Source organism: Cavia porcellus, unplaced genomic scaffold, assembly GCF_034190915.1.
Source record: "Cavia porcellus strain 051 isolate PalLab524CR breed Dunkin Hartley unplaced genomic scaffold, mCavPor4.1 scaffold_2, whole genome shotgun sequence".
Taxonomy (NCBI): Eukaryota; Metazoa; Chordata; class Mammalia; order Rodentia; family Caviidae; genus Cavia; species Cavia porcellus.
In genome coordinates, this window is record NW_026947485.1 from 17184232 (window position 1) to 17210816 (window position 26585).

At 36.2% G+C, this 26585-nt stretch overlaps 1 long non-coding RNA gene across 2 annotated transcripts; it reads left to right on the forward strand.

The window, feature by feature from the left end:
• The first annotated feature begins 2263 nt into the window (after positions 1 to 2263).
• Positions 2264 to 20901, forward strand: LOC134473689 (uncharacterized). 2 transcript variants are annotated; one of them, XR_010044073.1, is made up of 4 exons: positions 2264 to 2478; positions 13075 to 13192; positions 14170 to 14359; positions 16219 to 20901. It is a non-coding gene; the product is annotated as an uncharacterized LOC134473689 (long non-coding RNA). The 2 variants fall into 2 exon arrangements; XR_010044072.1 differs by lacking the exon at positions 2264 to 2478 and having other exon boundaries at positions 12708 to 13192.
• Positions 20902 to 26585: the final 5684 nt, after the last annotated feature.

The window sequence follows — 26585 nt, forward strand, 5'->3', positions numbered from 1 at the left end:
AAGTGCCTTCTAAACCGCATCTAGGACCAACTTCAAGCTGTTAAAATGTTTATACTCAGGCAAGAAGGATATAACCAGTTACCTACATATGATTATGCAACAGAGTCAAAGATTTGTTTCAAAGACCAAGCAGTGGGGAATGTTACAAGCCTAAAAACCCAAAATGTGCTGTACTTATAACTTTTTCTCTCCCTGTAAAACTTGTGTAATTGTCAGTTAAGTTGCAACCTTGTAACATACCCACCATGCAACCTCCTCCCTGCCTCCCTGGTTCCTGTAACTGCTTGTTCCCCCTCCCTGGTTCCTTTTATGGGGGCAAACTGATCCTAAGACCCTGACCCCTCTCGTTGTGGCTTGTTACTTTATAACTCCCTGCGCCCCTGGCTCGGGCCCACACTTTCCTGGCTGCTTTTCTGGACAGTGTCACTGCTGAGCTCAGCTAATAAAGTGCTTCTTTTTGACTTTTGGAGTCGGTCATTCTTCTGCCCATATCACAGGTGAGTAAATATCATACAATGTGGTATATACAGATACTATAACAATGTTGTCCACCTTGATGAAAGAATAATTTTGAATACATGTTATTATATGGATGAATTTAAAAAAATTATTGTAACTTCTTTGTAACAATTTTGTCTACTAAATTAAATTTGGAGTCCATTCGAAGTCAGTTTCTATTGGCTGGTGTTATAGCTTGTGTCTGGATATTTTCCAAAACTTCATACAGTGATAGGTGTGTTTTTCTCAGAGATGGTTGGATCTAGACTGTGATTAATTCAAGGTGTAATGCTAGAATTAAGGGTTTTAGAATTAAAAGTGGGTGATTACTCAGTCAGTCCACTAGATACAATATAAGGGACAGAAAGAGGCTTGTCTTTTCCTTTGCTTGCCCTGCTGCTTTCTGCCCACGATGAACTGTTTCTTCTCTGTGAAGTCCATCTGCCATGGCACTCTACCTTGGAGCCAGCCAATATGGACTGAAACCTTTACAAATTGAGCCAAATACATCTTTTCTCCTTTTAACTTTGGGCATTGCATATTTTGGTCTCAACCAAAGAAGGAAAATTACCAAAACAACTGGACTTATTTTATGTATTTTTCAAATATGTAGTTCAACACTGCACATTAAATTTTGTTTTGAGTTGGACATTTTTATGTAATGTACTGCCACAATGCTGGGTTTTGATTTAGTAAGCACTTTTGATTGACTGTTTTATGACCTACCTGTATTGAAATTGTGAAATCAATCCTGTTATAGCATGCAGATGTTGATACCTCATTCTAATATTTTCATTTTTTTTTTTGTGGTGTCAGTGATTAAACTCAGGACCTCATGGACAATAGGCAAGCATTGTACTACTGAGCTACTCTCCATGCCCTGATTTGTTTGACCTGTTTAGCTTAACATTCTGAAATTTACTTCATCTGGAGAGTATGTTAATAAGTCAACCATTTGAACTGATATTGTGTTTACATACTTAGAACCTGAGAGGCTTCCTCCACTGACAGTATAATTATGATTACAGAGAAGGGCACATTCAAAATTCAAGCACAAGTTTTTTTTTTATCTCAACTTTTACTTTCTGCTGGGCCTCTGTGTGTGCTCTGCAAATATGTATAGTTTTTGAATCACCCAGGTATGTGTGCTTACCTCCTTTTTCTATGGCTCTATTAACAGAATTTCTCTGATAAATTTCTGTTAAATCCATTGCTTATCTCAGGCAAGATAGCAGGTAGCAGAACTGTAGGTTTTATTTAACAGCTGTGTTCTATGGAAATTATTACTTCCATTTATAACACTCCTGGGCATTTGGCTTCACTCAGTGGCCGAGATCAGATTCTACTTTTTACCAGCAAGACTGCTGGTTTTCCTAGCCAGTGCTGCCAGGTAAAACTGAGCTGGTAGAGTTGAGGGTGGAGTGTCAGGAGAGGGAAGATGAGACTGCAGAGTCTCATGGTTATTACGCAGAGACCTAGTAGCTTTCTGTGTGTACACACTTCCCAATAAATGCTTTGCTATTGGTCAACTCTAGGGCATTGAAATGCATTGTTTTAAAAACTTCATCCTTGGGGCTGGGGATTTAGCTCAGTGGCATAAGCACCTGCCTTGCAAGCAGGTGGTTGCGTGTTCGATCCCTGGTACCAATAAAAAAAAAAAAAAGACTAGATAAAAAACTTCATCCTTCTCTTTTAATCAGTTTTTTGGGAGGGGTTTCTTAGATTCTTTTTACAGCATTTAGCAAAATTTTTCTATTTATTTATGTATTTTTATCCTTCTATTTTTACTTTCATAAAATATATGTAAAATAAAGTATCATTTTTCATTTTAAGTGTAGAGGTCAGTGGAATTAGGTACAAAAATGTACTGTTGTGGAACCATTGTCACTATTCATTTCAAGAAATTTTCATCTTCAGGAAGTGAAACTGTATCCATTAAAGTAAACTCCATGTGTACCACCATCATCCTCTTTTTTTCTGGTAGGTACCATTCTTCTATGCAATATTTATTTTTTTTATTAGTATATATTTGCAGTACATAGCATTTACATTCTTTGTGGTTAGTTGATGCATGCATGTAAAATCTTTAATTCTTTGTCATCCCTTCCCTTCTCCTCCCTCCTCCATTCCTCTCTCTCTTGATCCCCTTCCCATTTGGTGAAACTCTTTCTCCCGATTTCCTCTCATCTATATTTTATCATTTTTTATATAAAGTGTTTAAGCTTGTGTGTCTGATTTATGTCACTTAACCTTATGGTCACAAGGTGCATTAAATTTCCCACAAATGCCTGAAGTGTACTCTTTTTTATGGGGCAGAAATATTCCATTGTGTATAAATGCCCCATTTTCTTTATCCATCCAGTATCCAGTCCAGTGTGGATGACAGGTAGGCTGCTTCCATGAGTAAGCTTTTGTGAATTGTACTACTATAAATATGTATCATTGAATATGATATCTTAAACCCTTTTGAAGATATTAAGAAGGGGAATAGATAAGTCAGATAGAATTTCTAATTTTATATATTTAAGAAACCTCAATAAAAGAAAAACTATCAAAATAATGACAGACTTATCAACACAAACTCTCAAATCAAGAAGAGCCTGGGGGGAAATATTCCAAGCCACGAAAGAAAACAACCTCCAACCAAGACTGATGTACCCAGAAAAACTCTCTCTCAAAAATAATGGAGAAACAAGATATTTCCAAGACAAGGAGGAACTGTGGGAGTTCATGGCCACCAACCCAACCCTACAAAAAATACTGAAGGACATTCCAGAGAGAGAGAGGTTAAAATACCACAATTCCAGCAACAGTGGCAGAGAGGCCTCAATGAACAGGGCAGACAGTGGAATGAAGGAGTAAAGTGGACAAATCATAGCAGAAAAATAGAATAGCAGATATGAGGCACAGACAGTAAGCTATAATCTTTAAAATAGATAGCCTTGATACACTAACAAAAAGGAAACAGAGTAGAATAGGAAGCAGGTTCCATCGAGATGCTCTGAATAGGAAATATACTCAACCTGAAAGAAGGTTAATAAACTGAGAGTCAAAGATGAGAAAACAATGCTATATGTGACAGGAAACCAGAGAGAAATAGGGGCAAATTGTCCAGCAGCCGCAGATAGGTTGGAAAGTTATGACACTTTTGTGCAGTGTAGAACTACACAGCTGGAAGGAAGGAAAACCTTGTGGCTTTGGTAAGTAAAAGAATACAGCTCAAGATCAAGCTCAAGAGTAAAAAGGTTCAGCAACACTCAGATAGATAACAGGTTGACCCCCTAGTCTAAAAACTAAAGGAGCTAGTGGGACCCAAAATATACAAAACATCCTGAGAAGGGGAGAGTTGAGGAACTGCCTAAAAAAGGAAGGCAGAGGATATTGTTAAAAGTGTGTCAGGATTTAGAAGTCACAGTAGTCTTATCACTCTGTTTAATTTGATTATATTTTGTTCCGGTCTGTCTACTCATATGAGATTTGAGGGCACAGACAGCTAACCCAAAAATAGGTCATACCATGGTAACTATCCTTAATTCCCTGTTAACTTAAACTAAAACACTGTATTACTTACATTGTTTTACTATGACTGATCTTATTTGAAGCTGGTTTGTTAGACCGCTATTTTTGCCTTGACTGATTTTATTTGAATTTCATGTGCTTGATAGTAGCAAGTCTGACAGTAGAGGCGACTTCTCTGAAGACGACAAGATGTAAAAGACATCCATTCCGGTTTTGATTATTAACTGCTTTCAAGTCCTACAATGTCTTCAAAGTTGTGTTTTTATAAAAATAGCTATGCAATGCTGTGCTTAACTATATAATGCCTGATGATGTGGAAAATTCTATTGAAAATAACAAGAGGAAGCATAGTAAATACTGTAGATCACCTAGTATTGTGGCTTTATATGTATTTTTTATTTCATGTTTTTCTAGGAATTTGTTTTGTTGTCTTACTTTGATCTGTTTTGCCCTAAGATACAGAAAGGATAGATATACATGTAGAGATTCACACATGGGAAGAATTTCTAAACTATTTATGGGAACCAATTATATAATACATGATGTAATGAGCAGATACTCTGAAGAAGAGACGCTAAGAAACCCAATGCTAATTCTGTAGCATTATGACATAAAATCTAGCAATACTATTATTCACTGTTCAGAGTGATAATTAGTCTAGTCTCATGTTCAATTTCAGCATATGTAAAGACAAAGACAGCTACTATGAAGAGAATGAGAGATATTGTGGTAGTCCTTATTGACTCCCCAAAAGTCAGGTCTTGAAGACCTAGAAAGCCTTAATCATCCTGTAATGATTTGATTAGTTCTATAATGTTCAGTATATATTCAATGTGTGTGAAGATGGGGACAACTATTTGGAAGAAAACTAGAGACAATAAGATAGACAGTGAAGATCTCCAGTGGACTTGCTTTGAAATTTGTGTTCTTTAAATTGTTTCCTTATGAACTGTTCTGTTCTGTTTCGGTGTGTTTAATCTTACCCTCTTTAAGATAAAAAACAATTGTGTAGGACTGATAACCATATTCCTAAGTTCTTGTTGGATCATTGAGCAGAACTGGTGCAGTGTCATTATTTGAATGTCAATTTGTATGCTTTAATTTTGTAACTTGAGCTACTATTTCTAAGATGACAATACGTAACTTATCAACTAGTGATTTCTTACTGCTTATTTTTCTGAAATTCTGTATTATTTCTACCCTTTTTTTTTCTCTTTAAAGCTCCATACTGATTTCTATAGTAGCTCTACCAGTTTTTAGGCCACTAGCATTATAGAAGCATTCCTTTTTCCTCATGGCCCTGAAGTTATGTGTTGCTTTTTGCTTTCATGGTGATACTCATTCTTTCTGGAATAAGATGAAATATCAATGTTGTTTTAACTTGCATTTTTCTAATGGCCAGAAATGTTGAACGTATTTTCATGTATCTATTGAGCACTTTTTCTTTTCCTTTCAGAAGTGTTTATTCCTTTAAGTTGCCAAATTTTGAATTATTTTTTATTTTGGAGTGTAATTTTTTTTTTTTAGTTCTTTGATATTCTATATTTTAGTCCCCTGCCAAAGAATAGCTGGCACAGTTTTTCCATTCTGTAGTTTGCCTCTACTTTATTGGTTGCTCTCTTTGCTGTGAAGAACTTTTTAATTTTATATGGTTGCATTTGTTAATTCTTGATGCTATTTTTTTGTACAGTTGGGGTTCTGTTCAGAAAGTCCTTGCCTATGCCTATGTCTTTTTTTTTTTTTAAATTATTATTATTTTTTTTAATTTTTTATTTAAAGAAAAGGAAACAAAAGAATATATGGAGATTTTAAAAAAGGGTAGAAATGATACAAACTTACAGAAAAACAAACGGTAAGAAATTGCTGGTTGATAAGTTACACATTGTCATCTTAGAAGTAGCTGTTCATGTTATGGAATTAAAGCATTTAGAATGACATTCATAAAGTGACACTACCAACCCTTCTGCTCTATGATCAAACAAGAGCTCAGTAATATGGTTATCAGTCCTACACATTTGTTTTACTTCTCAAAGAGGGTAAGATTAAACATATCAAAACAGAACATAGCAGTTAAAAAAACAATTTAAAGAAATACAGATTTCATAGGAAGCCCACTGGAGATCTTGATTGTCTATCTAACTGTCTCTAGTTTTTTACAAATAGTTGTCTCCATCTTCATCCACCTTATATACTTAGTGTATACTATAGAACTAATCAAATCATTGAAGACTTTTTAGGTCCTCAAGTACCAAATTAGGGAAGACAATAGTAACTACCAACTCATCTCTCTTACTCTTTGTGATAGCTGTCCCCATCTCTACATGTGCTGAAATTGAACTCAAGAAACCAGTCCAATGTCATTCTAATCAGCAAACATTAGTATTGCTAGAATTTCTATCATAATGCTACTAAATTAGCCTCGGGTTTCTTAGTGTCTCTTCCTCAGAGTATCTGTTCATTACATCTTACATTATATAATCTGTTCCCATAAATAATTAAAAAGAAAAAAAAGAACCCATGTGTGAATTTCTACATATATATCTATCCTCTCTGTGTTATAGGGAATACCAAGTCATAGCAAGACAGCAAAACAATTTCCTAGAAAAACATGCAATGGATAAAACATTTAAGACCACAATATAGATGATCTTCCATAGTTACTATGTTTCCTCTTGTTATTTTCAATAGATTTGACCACCACACTGGCTTATTATAGTTAAATATAGTATCACCTATTTTTATAAAAACTTAACTTTGGCAGCATTGTAGGGTTTGGAAGCTGTTACTAATTAATACCAGTATGGATATTCTTTACAACTTGTCATCCTCAGAGTAGTTGCCTCTACTTTTAGGGTTGATACTGACAAGCATACCAATTTCAAATAAAATCAGCCATGGCCAACCCATAGACTTACGATTCAGATTCAATTAAGATCAGTCATAGTATGACAATGTAAGTATTATAGGATTTCAGTTTAAGTTAATAGGAAAGTAAGGATAGTTACCATGGTATAGCCTGCTATTTTTGGGTCAAGATGTCTGTGTCCTCAAATCTGACATGAGCAGACAGACCAGAACAAATTAAATTCAATCTAAATATGGCACTAGGGCTACTGTGTCTTTTAAATCATTATACACCATTAGCAATGACCTCTGCTTTTTTTTTTTAAATATAGTTTCAGAGCTGTCTATACTAAAGACTAGCTTACCGTCCCTGCCTCATGTCTGCTACTCCACTTTTCTGCTATAATTTGTCCACCTTATTCCCTCATTCCATTGTCTGCCCCGTTCACTGAGGCCTCTCTGCCACTGTTGCTGGAATCCTGGTATCTCTTCCTCTCTTTCTCTATAATGTCCTTCAGCGCTCTCTGTAGGGTTGGATTGGTGGCCACGAACTCCCACAGTTCCTCCTTGTCTTGAAAGTATCTTATTTCTTCATTAATTTTTAGAGAGAGTTTTGCTGGATATATGAACTTTGGTTGCATATTTTTTTCTTTCAGGACTTGGAATATTTCTCCCCACTCCCTTCTTGACTTAAGAGTTTGTGTTGATAAGTCTGCTGTTATTTTGATAGATTTCCCGTTATAGGTAACCTGCATCTTTTCTCTGGCTGCTTTTAATATTCTGTTTTTTTGGTGGATTTCTGGGATCTCGATTATTATATGTCTAGGCGTAGATCTGTTTTGGTTGTAGGTAGCTGGTGTTCTGTATGCTTCTTTTATCTGGATATCACTTCTTTTTGCTATATATGGGAAATTTTGCTTTAATATCTCTGTGAATATTTTTTGTATTTCATTTTTGGATGTTCCTGCTTCCTCACTCACATTCTTTATTCTTAGGTTATGTATCTTTTTGTCATCTTCCAGTTTTAGAATTGCTTCTTTCTGGTTCCTTGTTATTTTTAAGAGGCTTTTTCTTTCACGTTCATATGTCCTAAATCTCTCTTCAAGTTTCAGAAGGCTGTCTTTAGTTTCTGTCAAGGCATTTTGCCAATGTTCAATGGAGTTTTTAGTTTCCTGATATTCTCTTTGGATCTGTTTCATGTATTCTAGGTTATGCTTAAATTCTTCTTCAGATGCTTCTCTTTCTTTTCTGATTTCCTCAGTTCTTCCATCTGTGTTCTCTTGGGCGGGGCTTGTCATTTCTTTAATTAATCTCTTTATATCGTGCCTCACTTGAATCAGGAGTACAGCTTTAAATTCCTCTATGAGATCATGTAGGTACTTTTTAATTTCGGCTGATGCTGTGTCGAGTAGTGGATGGTTACTGTGCTTGTTCTCTTCAGTGTTTAGTTCTCCTGGGCTTATTTTCTCCTGTTGGGCAGCTGGAGATTTTTTTTTATTTTTATCTCTTGTCATGTTTCTGGTTTCTTTCAGACTGTCCTGGAGTTCTCTGGCCCTCTCCGAATTGCTTAGGGCCTTTCAGAAGTGTGCTGGCTTGAGTTTTTGCTGTCCTCCCCAATTTACTGTTATCTGGGGTAGACTGGGATGCAGGGGCGGTACAGGCTAGTCTCTAGCCTCTGTGCCAGTTAGTTCCTAAATTAGGCTGTGCTTTCTGGTTGTCACTGAGTTGTGACTATTTTGTATCCGCTCATTGGGCCCCAAGCAGAGGCTTGGTTTAGCCCCAGTATCTCCTGCCAGTTCTCTTTGTACCAGAAGCAGCTGACTAATGTCACTATGGCACAGGGTCCTGCCCAAATCTCAGCTGTTCTCTTCCAGACCTCTCTGTGTCAGGAGCACCAGCACAGCAGAACTGCCCAAACTCAAGATGTCTCCCACCAGTTCTCTGGATGAGGCTGAAGCCAACACGTACTCAGGCTCTGCCCAATTCCAAGATGCCTTCCACTAGCCCTCCCTACAGGGGGCTCAGTGACGCCACTGAGCTGTAGGTTCTGCCCAACTGTAAAATGGCTGCCACCAGACTCTGTGTTATTGATGTTCCCGTGGTGGCGGGCACTGTCCCGTTCCAAGATGTTCTCTGGCCAACCCTGGCAGTCGCAGGGTCTCCAGTACTCACCAGGGTCCACGCCGCCCACCTTTCCCACATTCCCGGCAGAGCGCGGATCGGTCAGAGATCCACGCAGCGTGCACTCCCGGTACAGCACAGAACGGTCAGAAATTCGCGCAGCACCTGGTACAGTGCAGAGTGGTCAGGAATCCGCGCTGCGTGCACTCCCGGCTCAGTGCGGAACCGTCGGAAACCCGCGCGGTGTGCACTTGCGGCACGGTGCGGAGCAGTCAGAAATCCGCGCTGCGTGCACTCCCTGTATGGCGTGGAGGGGTCAGAAATCCGCGCTGCGTGCAGCCCCGGCTCAGTGCAGAACTGTCGGAAACCCGCGCGGCGTGCACTTGCGGCGCGGAGCAGTCAAAAATCCGCGCTGCGTGCACTCCCGGTACGGTGTGGAAGGGTCAGAAACCCGCGCGGCGTGCCCTCCCAGCACAGTGCGGAGCAGCGTTTGGCTTTGGAGCTCGAGAGTCTTTCACAATCTCCTCTGGTGTAGCTGGGCAGTCAAAAGCCAACACAGCTTTTCCTGTTGCGTCCATGGGTTAAACTGTTGATTTAAAGGCGCGGGATTTGCATCTTCCCGTTTTCAGCCTTCACAGTCTCAGCACGACTTTAAATCCTCCAGCTGCACTGTCTTGGTTAATACGAATCATTATCCATTTGTCTGGCCCTCTCCATGTTGTGATATTCTAGCTTTTAATATGATTTCTCCGGAGAGACTCTCCGCCCGATCCTCTAGTTAGCTGCCATTTTCTCGTCCTATGCCTATGTCTTTAAGAGTTTTATCTATTTTAACTTCCAGAAGGTTAAATGCTTCTGTTTTGACATTTAGATCTTTGATCCATTTTGATTTTAGTTTAGTGTAGGATGAGAGGTTGTAGTTCAATCTTCAGCATAGGGAGAGCCAACTTTTTCAGCACTCATTCATTAAGAAGTTATCTTTTCTCCTGAATATATTTTGGGTCCTTTAAAGATCAGGTATCTGATTGTGCTGGGATTGTTTCTGGGTCCTCTATTTTTTTCATTGATTCCCAAATCTGTTTTTGTGCCAAATTATGCAATTTTTCTTAAGGTAGCTTTGTAATATAACCTGAAATGTGAGATTATGAATACTTCCTGCTCTGTTCTTATTTCTCAGGATTGCTTTTTTGGGTCTCTTTTGGTTCCATATGAATTTCAGGATTGTTTTCTCTGGCAATTTTTTGGGATTGCACTAAATCTGTATATCTGTTTTGGAAGTATAGCCATTTTCAAATATTGGCACCATGTATCCAGGAATAAGGGACACCTTTCCATTTTCTGATGTTATATCTTCTTTTCAGGATACTTTTTGTTGTACAGGTCTTTCACTTCCTTGGTCAGGTTATTTGCTAAATATTTAAATTTTCTTGTTCCTGTTGTGAATGGTATTGTTTTTCTAATTTCTTTCTTAATGAGTTCTTTATGGGTATATAGGAATGCTATTGCTTTTTGTGTGTTAGTCTTTTATCCCAGTACACTGCTGAATCTGGATATTCTAAGAATGTTTTGGCAAAATGCTTAGAGTCTTCTATGTAGCAGATTATGTTACCTGCAACTAATGATAATTTGGCTTCTTCCTTTGCTACCTATATTCCTTTTGTTACTTATGTCTGATTCATTTGGTTAGTTTTTTAAGTACTATGTTGAGCAGAAATAGTTATAGTGGACATCCTTGTCTTGTTTTTGATTTTAGAGGGAAGATTTCAATTTTTCTTCCTTTGATAGGATGTCAGCAGAACTTTTGTTATAAATGACTTTTTATCAGATTGATATAAGATCCTTTCATATGTATTTTCTTTAATAATAATTATGTTTATATCATGAGTGGATTTTATCAAAGGCTTTTTCTAAGTGTATTGAGGTGATCATGTGGGTTTTGTCCTTGTATCTTTTTATATGATACATTACATTTATTGATTTGCATATGATGAACTATCCTTGCATTCTGGGGATGAACTTTACTAGTTATGGTGTGTGATCTGTTGATGATCTGTTGCATTCTGGTTGCCAGAATCTTGTTTAAAATTATTGTTTATAGGTTCATTAAAGTGTTTAGTTTTTTTGGATCATTGTCTAGTATTAGAATCAAAGTAGTTCTGTGTTCCAGGAGTACCTTTAAGAGTACTCTGTCATTTTCAGTTTCATTGACCAGCACTTTGTTAGGTTTTCCCTGATGTTCTTGTAGAATTCAGCAGTGAATTCATGGCACCTGGACTTTTCTTAATTGGTAGATTTTTTACTGTTACTTCAACTTCACTGCCTGTTGTTGGCATATTCAGGGTTTTTATGTCTTTTTAGTTCAGTTTTGCTAATTCATAGGTATGTAGGAAACCATCCACTTCTTCTGAATTCTCCAATTTATTGGAGTACAGATTTTTGAAGTACTTGTTGAGCTTCTGAATTTCAGTGGTATTCATTGTGACTTCACATTTTAAAATTTCTAATTACATTGATTTTTGTCTTTTGTTTCCTTTTTTATTAATATTAGCTCATAGTTCGTGTAATTTTTCATTCAATCAAAGAATCAACTCTTCACTTTAGAGATTTTTGGTATTGTTTAATCTCAATTTTAATTTCTGCTTTGATGTTTATAATACCCTTTCTGGTTCTAGATTTATATATGAATTATTCTTGTTTTTGTAAGGCATTGAGGTACATCATTAGGCTATTTCTTCTGTGACCCATTAATTATTCAAGATTGTACTGTTTAACTCTTTTGCATAATTTTCATAGTTTGTCACTGACTTCTACTTTCATTTCACTGATCATTTTATTGGGAACATTTTCTATTAATTTATATCTTCTTCGAGGTAACCAAGCCTTTTATTGATTCTCTTTCTTGTTTAATCTCTTCCATACACTTTTGAATTCAGTTCTTTGACTTTTGATTTCTTACCTTCGATGCCCCTGGATCAGCTTTTGGGGAGTTGGGAGTTTTAGAGGCATTTTTTTGCCTTGTCATCTCCTGTTTTTGTTGTTGCTGTTTTTGTGCTGAGGTTTGCAGGTTGATTATTGTGGAAGAGTTTGTTGCTAGTATGAAGACTTCTTTAATTAGTGTGCTTTTCAGTGAAGCCCTCTGGAGGTGTATAACTATAGACCTTTGTCTCTGTCTCATGGTCTGACCTCCTGCTTTTATTTGGGAGAGATGGTACAGCTTATTTGCCTAGCACTCAGAATATTCAGAATGGACTGGAGTATTGTAAATGACACAAAGGCAACCCATATTTTGGCATACAAAGAAAAACCAATTTTAGTGGTACCTCACTTCACAAACTTAATTCTCTGCACTATTCTACTTGGAAACTGAATTGGATGAGAACAAAATCAATGTCAGTGGCCAGATTCAGTATTAACCTTATGGGGAAATTTGACTCAGTCCTCATCCGATTTGGTTTGTGATCAGACTCATGGAAAAATTAATTTTTCAAGCTGAGGTACCATTGTAATAGCAAACCTATGCTGCCTTGACAAATAAATAAATAAGCAACAAAAATAGATAATTAAAAGCAAACTAGAGGTCAATAATGCCCTAAGAAGCAGTAGTGTACCCATCCTTAAGTATAGAAAACAGATTTATAATTATAGTACAAATATTAAGAGAAAGCAAATACGGGCATATAGTAAATATAAACTAAATGTGATACCTATACTTTGACTAACAATTGAATATTCTTTGTCAGTTAACTATGTAAATATTCATAAACCTTAATGGATATTTTAGTAAAAGTATAGGAATAAAAGAATTAAAAAAAATTTAAATTTGAAAAATTAAGGGAAAATGAGAAGTAGTATAAAGGACCTTATTGAGTAGTAAAAGAAAATTAATAGCATTAATAAGAGTAACACAAGGAAACAAAGAAGAAAAAAATACAGATCAAAGTAAAGGAAAAGAAGAAAAAAAATTAAAAGGAGAGAAAACAAAACAAAACAAAACACCAACCTTCCCGTATGATTAGTGAAGGAAAAGAAAACTCCTGCATTCTCCCACCACCCCCATTTTCCTGTATCTTTAATTGAAAGGTTTCTCTCCAGGATGTGCAGTCTCGGAATGCAGCAAATCACAGTTTTTGCTGTCTGTCTTTGCACCTGTGGATTTGTTCCAGATGCCCTGTTATCTCTGTACCCAACTGTGGCAACCATCCCACCTGAGGTGTGTATTTGCTTACATGTGGCAGTTGGGAAAAAAAGTCAGGCAACTCATTGGTGTCCACTGCATGTGGGCAGTGGGGTGGGGATTCATGCAAACTGCTGTACTTTAACCAGTGCTTTCAGGCCTGGCCACCTCTGAAAGCCACATTCTCCGGGCCTGTTTTCTTATTACTGAGAATGAGTGTGTCCCTTCTGGTTTGAGCTTAAACTTCTCCGGGTGTCTGTGGGTAGTCCATACCCTCTCTGCAATGATTTCTCGCCATGTCTCACTGAGTCACTGTGGGAGTGTAACAGTGGAAATCCTGAAGTAAACTCATTCTGTAATTTTGTCCTACACAATAACTTCTTCCTAAAATGGCCCCTGAAGCCAGGCATGGTGGTGCACAACTGTAACCCTAGCACTCAGAAGGCTGAGGCAGGGGGATTACAGTGAATTTGAGGCTAGCCTGGACTATAAAATGAGTTCAGGGCCAGCCTGAGCTGCATAGTGAGAACTTACCTCAAAAACACAAAGCAAAACAAAGACCCCCTGACTCAACACTTTCTGAAAATATGGCATGCATCTCGCTGGGTTTATCTTCCATCTCTATCCTGCATGAAGAAGTCACTTTTGAAGTAAAACCCCATGCTGTTTTGTAGTTTCCAACTGTTGTGGTTTTCCTGGGTGGCCAGTTCTGCTGGCCAGGTCTGTGATTTTTCCTTAGATCTCCCGAGTCTCCTAGTTTACTTTCTGTCTCCAGGTGTTGAGCCTGTCTACAGGCAGCCTGTCAGCTGGTCAGCAGCCAGCTCAGAAGCTATAGGCCAAAGGGGAAGGAAACACAGAGTCAGATCAGAGCCAGATCAGAGTCGGGGGTGGGGGGGTGCTTGCTCAGAGTGCAGAATCCAGTGGTGTGGAGTTGGTTGGTGTCATGGTTTATGTCTGTGTCCCCCAGGCCTCATGAGTTTGCATTGTGTATTTGTGATTGGTTCATTGTCTAGTGCTTGGATTGATGATGTCAGTGCTCCACCCACATAGAGGTGGAGCCAGAATGTGATGTAATGGCATGAAGAAGGTGTGTCTTGCTCTTTGCTGGTTCCTGCTTGCTGTTTGCAGCCGCCATGAACTGCAGCCCAGCCATGCCCACCTGCCTTGGAGCCAACTGAGTGTGGACTGAAACCTCCAAAAACTGTAAGAAATAAACCTTTCCTTCGCCAACTTTGGGCTTCAGGTATTTTGTCTCAGTGACGAGTAAAAAGTAACTAAGACAGTTGGGAAGGGGAACAATATGTGACTCCATTCCTCATCTATTTTCATACTTATTTGGAAATGCTTTTTGATTTTCAGATGAGTGATAAAAATAAGAGTTCCTTTATCATTTTTACTCTTCTACTCCTAACATTTGCATTTTATATAATCATGAAATTTAAGAAATTACATTGGTCCTATCTTCAGGGTTCATTCAGACTTTGTCTATTTTCCATTAATGTTCTTTTTCTGTTTGGGATTGGAGTAGGTTACCAGGCTGTATTTTGATGACTTCCCTCTTTAGTTGCCAATACATGACCAGATCTCAGCCACAGAAGACTGAGATTTTTGAGAAGCGCAGGTCAGGTATTTTGTTGAACACCCTTAACATGATAAGGGTGCAGCTGTGGGATTTTAGGTTGAAAAGTATCCCTCTAATCTCATCAAAGCACAGTGTGTGATCTCAAAGTGGCTCATTACTGCAGATGATCACCTTGATCGTTTGATTATAAAGTAGACCTGGGCAGCTTTCTCTACTGTATATTTCCATTTTATTTTCTTTTTCAGGCTTAATAAAGTTTGGAACTATGTGACTTAACCATTGGAATATCTTCCTCGTCCTTTGTTAGCAGACTTTTCTCTTTTAAGAATCAGTGCAGTGGTTCTACTAGGGTCCTTACTCTCAGTCACTACATCCTGTTACTTCCCAGGGTACAATGTCATTTTGCTTTTCCCAAGAAAAGCAAGAGGCTGTTACAGTTTTTACCCTCTTAAGGTAAAATTGCTTTTATTATAGATAGAATTTTGTCCCCCAAAAAGGATGTGTTGAAGCCTCAATCCCCAGTGTTTCTGAATGTGAACTTTTATAAATGGGGTCATTGTATATGCAGTTAGTTAGGAAGAGGTGACACTAGAATAGGAGAGGTTTGTTATCCCATACGATTAACATCTTCAGGGAAAAATACATAGACAATCATGGGAAAACGCCAAGAAACAGCCAAGAGTAGAGACTAGGGTGATGCAGCTGCAGGCCAAGGAGTGCCTACAGCGACCAGTAAACCATCAGGAAAGTGGAAAAGACAGATTCTTCCTCACACATTTGGAAGCAACATGACATTGCTGACAGTTTGATTTTGGACATTTGTAGCTGCATGGCAGAATGTTACTGTCACTGAAAACCACCTGGTTTTTGGTACTTTGTTATAGCGGTCCTGGAAAACTAATAAAGCTTATACGACAGAAGATTAGAGCAAAATGTAAAAACTTAATTTGGTCTCCGACTCAGAGCATACAATTCCAAATTTAAACTTTGTTGAATGTGTTTTTAAAATTTTAAGGCTGAGAGAAAGTCTGGCTTTTCTTTTTTTTTTTTTTTTTGGCATAGAATTTTATTTAAAACATGAGTGACTGAATTCAGAAGACCTGAAATGTACTCGCATAATCTGTCAGTGAAACACATGTCATTCTAAAAATTGTATAGATTTTATACTTGTGATAAAGAGAGATTTCCTAATATGGGCTTTAAATTACAGTTAAAATGAAAGATTGTCTTCCTGTGGATATCACTGTAAAGTAAGAATTGAACTGGAATGTGAGAGAGCTCATCAGTATGCCTTCAAAATGAAAGATTATTTATAGAGACTAGCTATTTTAAAATTTTTATGTATTTTTGGAGCTATATAGAAAGATACTGGGTCAATTACTCTAAACTGTCAGTTTTCCTGGTTAAGAGACTCCTGGAGAGGTGATTTGGTCATAGAGATGCTACAGCCATAACTGAATTAATCCACTGATGTTTACAGCTGAATGTGCATTTAAGAAGCAAAGCCTGCTTGGAAGAAGTGAGTCCCTGGGGGTGTGCACAGTACCACAGGAGACACGTCTCTGCTGGCCCTCTTTCCCTGTACTCTGCTTCTCAACTGCCATGAAGTGAGCAGCTTGCTCTACAATATCCTTATCACATGACGCGTCTGCTTTGGAGATAGCTGGCAATCTCCAACCTCTGAAACCCTGAGCCAAAAGAAACTTCTGCTTCTTAAGTTGCAAGTATCAGTTGTTTCATCTCAGCAACTGGAAAATTGATGAATAAACACACACAAAAGAAACTGTAAGGTGCATATTTTAAAAGATGAATTTAGAAACTATTCTGTTACTAATTCTAACTACTGACTGTTATTAAATCAGTCATTCTTTAATTTAACTGACATTTACTGATAATCCAGTAGGAACCAGGTACTGTGCAAGGAGCGGAACCCTAAGAGTGTACGTGATCTCATAGTGTCCCTTTAATAATTTAAAAGTAATTCAAAGGGGAGAAGCAAGCTAATAAAAGCAAAGTCATTAATGTTTTACTGTGATCTGATTTTTGCAACTGGTTGAATTGTATTCTATATTTCAACTAAAGACACACACACACACACACACACACACACACACACACACAAAGCAGTCTGCATTTCTGGGAGAATTTATGCTCAGTAAAGAAAATTAAAATGGCAGCTTCCATGATTTATAATTAATAGCTTTAGATCTTTTGAGTTTGTATCATTCATGCATTGATAATATGGTGTTTAAGTACATTATATGCAACAGTTTAAAAATATATAAGGTAAAAATGTTCCAGCTAATGCACAATTTATTCAGACAAATTATTCAGACAAATTAAGAAAAAGAATAACAGTGACAACAAAGCAATCTTTTGGAGAAAAAATGAGGTTAGAAAGGAGGACCGGGCACGGCCAGTGTCTGGTGAAGCCTGGGATAGAACAGCTGCACTTTAAATGACTAAAGTGACTTTTTGCACAAGGATAGTGAACAATTTAAGGATCAAATTATGCAGAAATGCAGTGAAAGAGATTTCCTTTTTTTTGGTATCGGGGACGAATTCATGGCTACGCGCTTGCAAGGCAGGTGCTTATGCCGCTGAGCTAAATCCCCAACCCCAAAAGAGATTATTAAGCAGAACAAATAGCTAATTGAAAAAATCCCTGTGTTAGGGCCACTTTATCTGTTTAGGCCAATGACGCTAAAACAGAAGAAGCAAGATATGGGTAAAGTCAGGGAACAGGTGAACGGCTGAATTGTGCATGGCCTTATTGGCCATCATGGGTATTTCTGCATTAGTCTGACAGCCAAGAGACAAGATAACACTGACAAATTCTGAGGAGAAAAACAAAATGCTTATCATGGAAAGATACTAACCAGTTTTTGGGATGGAGAGCATTAAGCACAGGGAGAAAAATCTAAGGTGGGGCACTAAGTGTTAACTGGGTCTTTGTGTAAGTGACTTTGTTTTTCTCCTTTGGAATGTTTAGAATCTTTCATGAAATGTGCTATTTTTTCTTGTCACTAAATCACAGAGCTGGGCTCTGCTACTCCAAGACTATGTTTAAATTTGATTATAAGACACTAGTAGATATGATGGCTGTAATAACATCCTATCACTGTTAAACATAAAAGTTGATGATAATTACCACCTCATTCTCTACAAAACATGTTTTTGTTGCTTCTGCCGTTAGGAAGGCAAATGTATTAGATTTTGGACATCACAATCAAACATTTTTTTTTGAGTGGTTTTGAATATCTTCTGGTCTATGATTTGGTAAAGAAATTATGCGTATAGTTTCATGTCTTAACTCATGTATCTAGAAGATATATTTTAGAAATGGTTAATCTTGACTATGTTAATGTTCATTTTTATCTTGTTTTCTGTCATAAGTGAATATGGGTATATACATAAAAATACATATATGTAAAACAAAGCATTGATCCTAGTAATCTTCTGTTAAAATTCAAATATACAATTTCAGTTGTTAACATTATCAGTGAACAAGGAGATAGAATTTTAGGTATTCATAAATGCATGTCAATGACACCTGAGAAGGGGAAATAGGTACTACTATAGGTTCTCAGAGGAAATACTTTTGAACTCAAAAGAATTCTATACTTGCTTGACCCAGTCTTGAGTTATCTTCTATTTTGCCAAAAGAAATAAGAAGTAAATGTAATTAGAGACAATGAAGAAAAACTTTAAATAAGATTTTTACATTATTATCCATCTGATATACCAGGCAAACAATTTGGAATTCCAAGGTTACAGAATCTAAAATACAAATAGAAAATTTAATGTCTTGTGTTTATGCATCTATGTCAGAGATCAGGGAAATATCAACATTATTTCTCTTATGACTGGAAATAGCCTCAAATTTTTCTGGAGAAACAAAATAAATGAGGAAAAACACTTCAACCAGCTACCACTGATTACAGCAAACTTAGTACTGAAATCCGTTATCTTTGATCTAAATCCTGATTTTTCAACATTGACACTGCTTACTTTATAAGTCAGTTTATTCTTTGTTGTGAAACCTACTGTATTTATTGTAGGATGTTCTGTGGTGTCTTCCCATACCACCAGTGGTAAGTACTCCTCCCGTACTCAATTCCGTGTGACGGTAGCTAAAATCTCTTTAGATCTGTCCTTGGTTGAAAGCACTGTTTTAAAGATAGGTATGTCTCAGGAGAAAGCCTAGAAAAAAAGTCCCTAAATTCACCTTTATGCAAGTTATATTAGTTTTCTTAATCCAGGGATCATGTATCTCAGTTTTTGACTAATGGAGCCTAATGAGGTACTGAATAAAAGATACTTGGATATGAAAAACAGTTGCCACTTTAACAAAGGCTCAGGCTAGTGATATTTACGTAATGTGTGGGTCTTTTGGATTGGGTGATGGCATATAATTTTACAGAGCTCCACTTGTATACCAATGTCCATTTATGGACATTGTATCTACATACCTATAGTGTCTATCTCTAGATAGATCTTTTCTTTTACAATGTGTGTGTGTGTGTGTGTGTGTGTGTGTGTGTGTGTCTTTTTCTGAACAGTGTCTCACTATACAGTTTGGATTAACCTTGAGCTCATTTTGTAGCTCACGATGGTCTTGAACTTGCAAAGATCCTCCTGCCTTGGCTTTCCAAGTGCTGAAATTACAGCCATGGGCCACCATGCCTGGTGCGACAGATCTTTACTTTGCTGACTTGATTTTTAACTTAAACCATATATGTAGTTTCAAAGTTTAATGTTTTGTAAAGAAAAACTCAACAGAAACTAACAGTATTTACAAATCTTAGAATATGCTAGAGGTCAAAAGAAAAGAAAAACATTGAAATCTATACAAATAACGTTGCCTTTTGTTTCAGTTCTTCACTCCCCCCAGTTTAGGAATATCTGCTATTGGGAAAGCTGAAGTCTAACAAAGAAATGCTCAGAACAAGGTTTCAATGGAACTTATATTTATCCTCATTTCAAGAGCCACATGATTCTCCCAAATATGTAGCTGCTTATGCAATCAATGGTAGTTAGTATTAAGAAATTTATAATGGGAGAAAAATTGAAATTTACTTAATAGTTTTTATTATTTTAGTAACCATGGTGATAAAAGACCAATATAGCCCTTTAAAATAGCATTCAGAGAACTTGGGAGAAAATTTTATTTATTGAGATGCTTGGTACATGTAATATTGCTGTATTTGGATACCAACATTTTGTTGCTAATGAGTTTGAATTTTAACAAGTTGGCAATTTCCTTTTTCACCTTCATTTTTCTTTCCAAAACCATGGGCAGCTCTCTCCCCCCACAAAAAAAGGTAAACGATTTTACAAAATGTAGTAGTTCTAAAAATGGAAATTCTGCTAAGCATGGTGGTGCACACCTGTAATTCTAGCAGTCATTAGGCTGAGGCCGGAGAATTGCTGTGAGTTCAAGGCCAGTGAAACTCTCTCTCAAACGGGGATGGGGTGGGAGGAAATTCCAAATAAGTGTTACAGAAAAAGGAGCAAAAATTAGTTAATTACCTAAGTATGTAGAATTAAATCAAATTTGTTTAACTCCTTGATAATAAGAAGATAAAACCCATAAGACCATCAAACTGTTTTTGATACATTTTATAAAATATATCATAAATACCACATTATATATTTTATTACCAAAATATTTTGTAAACTTCTTTTGCCTAAAAATGCTTAAAAAAAGAGAAACATCACTTTGAAGGATTCTCCTATGCTTTTATATATCGGGAATATTCAGTTGAGGAATTTCTCACTAAGAAAAAATTGTCCCCAGATTTCTGTTATTTAAATGAGGCTGCTTCCCAGGATTTCACCTGGCATAAAACTCAGGGATTTGTGAAGTGAAAAATCACAATGCACACTATGTGACTTCAAAGTGTTTCAATTAATATCTAATAAATACACTGTGTGTGTAGACATGTTTTACATTGTATTTAAGTTGCTTTCTCAAGACTATTTCAACTTCAGAAAATTTCTATGAAACAGTATATATGTTTTCCACTATGTATGTAAATAGAAGAAATAGGTACAAAAATAAAGTTCACAGATGAAACTGGCATAGGGGAAACTAAAACTGGGTTTCTGACTCAGCTCTTTTTCTCTATGTGACTCTGAGCTCTCTGTCTGTCTCTCTGCCTCTCTCTCTCTCTCTCTCTCTCTCTCTCTATATATATATATATATATATATATATATATATGGAAAATAAAATAATATTGCTTAGAAAAACAAGCATACCCAACTGTCTTTCTCTTCTATTTTAACTTTGATTTAATGATCTATCATAATGAAAATTTTGGAAATATTTATTCAGAACTAATATATTTGCTTGCGTAGAGAAGTTTACAGAATGCTCTAAAGTATGATGTCTGTTTAACATTTATGGCTCTAAAACAATGAAGAAGAACATACATAGTTATTTTCCTACAAGTCCTAGTTTGGTTGAGAAAGCTGGGTTTATGCCCAAAGTCCTTGGGTGGTTATCAAGGCATTCCTTCAATTTCCAAATGGATTCAGGCTGAAGGATAAAGTACATGGTTATTTTACCACCTACTCAAAATCTCCAGAGCAAAAGGAGCATTGAATGCAATGTACATATCGATTTAATCAATCAGAAAGCAAAATAGTCTTTTAGGGATCTAGAGATCTACTAGAACAGAGTAGAATGCAACTATTGCAAAGCAGCTGTTACTCTGATATGCTGACTTAATTATGTCGTGTGGTTTTACATAAAAAAAAGTGTAAGCTGAAAACAGTATCAGTCTTTATGAGGACTCAGAAAAGTCTCAATCACTTTCTTTGTGATTATTTTCTTTTCTGTTATGTTCAGAATCTAAACTTCTGGTTCTCATTCATGGCAAAATAAGCCTTTTTCCACTTTTTATTCAATTCCTAAAACTACTATTATTTAAAGGAGTAAAATGTCATATTTACTCTAGGAAAGAAAATGTAAATACTAGTTTAAGAAAACAAGTGAATAAAATAAAACAAAAACAACATAAACCTTTTCCTGGAAAATGTCTCCTACCATGAAACTATTTTGGTACACACAATAACATTATGTGATTATTGCTTTTACTGAGAATTTTCCTAAATGATAATTATATCTTACCTGTATATGTGAAGTGAGTTTAGTGTACAATGAGAAAAAAAGGCATATTAATAGATTTAATTCTGACCACCTGTTTGGTTTGTTTACTTGGATTAGAAATTTTTCCAGAATCCAAGGGTATCTTAAGAATAAATGAATTAGATAGGAATATAGGCAATAGACAGTTAATATCCATATATTAAAATTCTTTGGTTTGCTTTAGATATGAAGATAGAAAACAGTTGAAATAAGAAAATGTACTAAGGTTTGAATAACGATAAATGGAAAATATGATTTTTAAATAGTGAATGATGATATAAAATTAGACATTTTATTGAAAGAAGACTAATATACAGCTTTCTCTTTAAATCATGTCCTGTATCAGTAATAAAGTATTTAATAAAATCAGAAACTATATAAAAAGTGAACTATAGCCTATACAAGGTGGTGACATTTTCTTTTCTGTAAAAATGATAATTCTTAATAAAAATATCTAGATAGCTTGTAACTAAATTCTCTTTCTCAAATATTTCTGAAATCTTAATTGGAATTTTTCATTAGTATTTCAAGTCAATTTTCACTAAAAGAGAACTCAGTTTGTCTTCCTCTAGCATTTAAACTTGCCTAATCCTCAAAAACACAAATTCTCAGTTTCTCCTCTCCTCACATTTTTAAAGTTTCTGTTTTTAATATAACTACATCTACACGTGTGAATTTGAATTTACAAATATTTTTGCCCAGTCTGTAGCTTGTTTTTTCATCTTTTCTAAAAATAGATTTTTATGATGCTGAAAACAGTGTGATGGTTAATTTTACCTCAACTAGATGGGGTTAAGTGATACCCTAAACTCTGATAAGACATTCTTTATGAGTATATCTGTGACAGTATTTCTAGAAGAGATTTGCATATAATATGCAGATCTATATGATAGACCTAGTAGAGACCCACTTTCAGCAATATGGGTGGACATTAGCCAAATTGCTTACAGTGCTTACAGAGCAAGAAAAAAAAGAAAAGAGAGAAAGAAAAGAATCATCTCTCTCTTTTTTGAGTTCGGATAGTTGTCCTCTATCCTTGGACATGGAAACTTGTGTTTCTTGGACTTTTGGCCAGGAACTGAGTGTTAGTATCTTTGGCGCTGGTGGACCTCAGGTCTTCAGACTCAGCCTGAAGTGTACAGTCAGCTTCCTGGTTCTTCAGTTCACTGAGGACATGCCTTGAAACTTCTCATTCTCTAACTGCCTGAGCTAATTCTTAAACAAATCTTTGTTCTCTGTCTCGTGTCTCTCTCTCACACACATGTATACAGTAATTCAAGGTAGAACACTCTTGTTTAGAAAAACTCAATATCATCATATTTGTATTAGAATTAAATTCGTATTTTGTCATTGTAATTGCATTGTTCTGTAATTTACTAATTTGTTTCCTTATTTCTTTGTTTCATCTTCCAAAAGAATTTCAACAGGCAGACAGAAGGGACATAGATCTGTTCCCCACAGCATCTTCAGTATTGATTCTATGTGAAAAGAACATACAGAAAGCATGGGGATTGAGCAAACAAAAATTTATGGAGATTCAGCAAATAGAAATTCAGTCTATTATATGGTTGAGAGAAGTGAAGTCTGATTAGTTCCTTTCAGCAGAGTTGGTTTTACATGTGATATATGTACCCTCTGATGCTGTTTTACATCTGGAGGCTAAATTGACTTATGCAAGTTATTCTGAGGACAAAAACTGCATAATATTATTTTTAATATTGAAACTTTCATAGAAATGCTATTGGACATTCAAAATAGCTATCTGTGCATAGCATGTCTAAATTTAATATAGTAATCTAATATAAAAAAGCAATCTATAAACTCATATACTTAAACTTGAGCATGAGGGCTAGAAAGGACTTTTGTAAATTATGTGTAAGTCTTTCGAGGTGCTCTGTATTCAGATTTTATGTCTTATAAAGTGGAGTCATCTAGAGTACCTATTTAAAAAGTTGACAGTGTGTATCCATTTGGTGTGTCTAGTCTAATGTGTGAGAAATCAAGGGTGTGTATTAAAACAGAAAGATGAAGAAAGGCAAAAGAAAAAAAGTAAAAATCCAAGGAATTTTCAATTGGTAATATGTAATCTTTAATAAGAATACTGGAAAAAAGAAGTTTCAATCACAGCTAGGACAGTTTTCAGAGAAGCTCATGATTTCTTCGGGATGCACTTTGGTCAGTGAGAAGCAGCGATGAAGCCTGCCTGGCCATCGGGAAAGCCCAGTGCAACAGCCGCAGGGCCCTGGGCAAGCAGCCTCACCTTCGCTGTTACCAAGTCTGCTCCTCACTGGGGGTGGCCAGAGAATCTCATGACCGGCTGCTTTTTATGTGTTATCTTTCAGTTTTTTCCAAAGTATTATCTCTTCAGCCGGAAACAAAACAAAACAAAGGAACAACCAAAAAAACCCACAAAAGCCCAAAAATCAAAAAACTTTTTTTCTGAACCCCCCCCCCCTGCTTTTTTGGTATCAGGAATTGAACTCGAGACCTCATACTTAGCAAGCAGGTGCTGTGTCGCTGACCTATAACCCTGCCACTGAAAATTCTTAATTTCATTACCACTGTGCTTATGTAAGTGTGTGTGTGTGTGCACGCGCATGCGTGTGTGTATAAAACAACTATTGCACTGATTTTTTGTGAAATGATACATAAGGTTTTAGTGCGTCCCTTATTACTCACTAAGATATCAGTCCTGTTGGGCTCTTCATTAGCTTAGTATATTTGAATACAACCTGAAATTATCTATAAAATTTTCACTGACCTTAAGAGTCATGAGATTTGTCTGAGGCACATTTTGCATAGGATGAGCAGACAAAACAAGGTTCATTAGATGCAAGGTCACTCATAATTTCTAAGATGCTAATCTGTTGTTCTCATTTCCAGGTAGTTTCCAGGTTTAGTTTTTGGAAAATATTTGGTTCTCACCTCGGTGAAAACTTGCATGGAGAAGAACTGACAAGCGTGGAAAGACGAGGCAGGATCATCTGATGTGACAGAGTGGGCGTCTGAATGGAGATAAACTGGCTCCTGTCCTAAAAAACAAAAATGAAAGCAACAGCACGGTCCTAACTTCATTTTTTTTTTTTTTTCCCGTTTCTGTTCCTCTCCAGCCCCTTGCTTCTAATGCTACAGAATCATTGGTTAAGAGCAGCAATTAAGAGCTCTGTCTGCCTAAATGTGGAGCTTTAGGGTATAATGAATATATAACCCGGGAAACAAAGCACGATTCCCACAGCCTCTCACCCCAAAAGCCTGGGTTCTCGCAGCGTTTCTAGGCTCTTCACTTTCCTCTCTAGAGAATGCACTCATGTCACGTGACCTTGGCCTTTTTTCTGCTGTAAGGACTTTCTCCAAAAACTGTGGATTGTAACACCTAAATTTTAGACTTTTTATGGAAGTGAATCAATACTTGCAAAGTGTTCAGAATGGTGGCAGACAAAATGTAAACATTCTATAAATATCTGCCTTTCCCTCCCCCTTTTTTTCTAGATGTTTTTGCCTCCTTTTACTTTGTTCAACTGTTACTGGCTGCCTAGCTTCCCAAGATTGTCTTTTCAGATCTTCGAGCAATTTTATTCCAATTTAATGAAATTTTCTTTATAAAACAACCATGGTCTCCCCTGTGTCTATGAAACTGATATGATGCAAACACTTTGTGAAAATAAAATTATTTTTTCAAATTTCAACCAGGGTTGAGGTTTAATTAATATTAATTGTGGTAAGTAATATATCCCAAATAAAAATGAAAATAGACACAAATCCATTCACATTGTTCCAAAGAAAATTACTCTAAAATTATTTTCTATCATATAGCTTATGAAGAGCAAAGTAAGTATTAGTTAATTCTGGAAAATTCCATGATAACCTTTGAGATTTTGATTTCACTATTGCTGAAATTAGCTTTTAAAATTTTTGTCAGAAAGAGCTTTTTTGAACCAAAAGCTATGCACATCTGTATGTTAGCATCCCAACTTACTGTTCACTGATACCTGTGACCTAGTATCGGGGCTTATATAGATTACCAATCTAATTTTTATCAGATCCAATTATTATAGCCTTGAATAACCATACTTAGGTTTTATATTACTTATAAAACATACATTCTGAAAAAAATGTTATTTACTGAAACACTCATTATTTCATAAAAAATTTGAATATATTTCATAGGAATAAATAAGGTGCAATTGAAACTATCAACATTTTGTCAAATAACTTTATTAAAAAACTATGGATATGTGAAGAGAAATAAAATATATTGATTAGAACAATGAATATATTTGCTCTTTCATTTTCCTTAAAAGCAAATACCTTTTTGGAGCATGTCAAAAGAGAAAATTATGCAATTTAAAAAAAAAAGAATACTGTAATAACCATTGATATTAACTGTATTCAATATTTATTCAAAGTAACTGTCACGATTTGGAATACTTGCAATTCATTCTCACCCATTATTGTCTATGGCTTGTATTTAGTGTGTACAGATTGCTTGAAACTTGAGAGGTTCAGTTTCTTCAGATAACACCCATATCTTGAAATATAAAAGCATTGTGAGATAGTGGTTTTACCTAAAAGAGAACTTACTGAGTAATAGGAGTTTTTATTCTTCTTTTTTTAATTCTAAAGATATTAAAATCCAACAAACAGAACAAATCCAATCAAAACAAAGCAGTGAAATTGGTACAGAACTTTGAAG